Here is a 1,005-nt window from a genome sequence, read left to right on the forward strand (position 1 = left end):
GAGAAGACATATCACTCCAATTATTATAACTCCATGGATGATTCACAACCTCCAGCCGGAGAACCAGCCAGTAAGCCAGTCCCACCAGCCCGCCGGCCCCTGCGTGAAGCCATCTATGTAATCACGTATTTCACCTATAGCATAGGAAACAATATACCACTCGTCCCTGACATGGGTGATGGATTTATCTCCTACTATGGCACAGACCCCTCCTTGTTGGGCAAGTTGATAGTCAACGGCATAGCGAGTCTATTCAGCATACAGCAGCAGCTCTGCCAGTTCTCGGTTGACAGCACTAAACCCATCTATTGTACTGTTGCCTAAGACAGTCAGCCCACACAGGAGATGGTTTCGATTCTTTGCAGCTATAGTACGATACAGAGAAGATTAACATGTCCCCTGCGCAAGTATGACACGCAAATTCTCAAAAGGGAACTCAGGCATAGGCATATGGTCGTCTGTGGCCGGACCTGGGGCCTTAGCATTTTGCTGACAGATGGCACATCTTTTCCCAACTTCAGCAATGACTGTTGTTATTCCTGGCGCATACCATTGCTGTTCTATTGCATGTAGTATCCGTCCTCTGCCCATGTGGGCCGCAGATCGATACCAGTTCCAAGATAGATGCAGACATGAGACTTTCTCCGGGCAACCGAGGGCAACACATTGGTACAAGTTCCACACTGGAAGCAGAGTGGTGAGAGTTTCGGTTATCTAATAAGCCGAGGGCCGCTCTTCGGTACGAGTTTCACAATAGGCACGGAATAGTTTGTACTCCAAAAGCAGAAGGAAATGAGATTGAAAGGTGAGCTCGAACACGCCCTCTATTCTGCACATACTTAGATTGGTGACGAAGTGGAAAATGAGAAGACACTGAATGGGGAAATGGAACAGAGATAGTCATAAAGTCACAGATTATTAGTATAGAAAATAGGTTCTTCATTCAATCTAGGCCATCCCTCTGTGATCTTCCGCTTCGCTCCATTTTTCTGCACCCTCCACCCC

General features: G+C 47.5%; 1 pseudogene; it reads left to right on the forward strand.

Annotated features, from left to right (window-relative positions):
- The first annotated feature begins 349 nt into the window (after positions 1 to 349).
- LOC134342289 (U6 spliceosomal RNA) lies at positions 350 to 444 on the forward strand (annotated as a pseudogene).
- Positions 445 to 1,005: the final 561 nt, after the last annotated feature.

The sequence above is a fragment of the Mobula hypostoma genome, unplaced genomic scaffold, assembly GCF_963921235.1.
Source record: "Mobula hypostoma unplaced genomic scaffold, sMobHyp1.1 scaffold_56, whole genome shotgun sequence".
NCBI lineage: Eukaryota > Metazoa > Chordata > Chondrichthyes > Myliobatiformes > Myliobatidae > Mobula > Mobula hypostoma.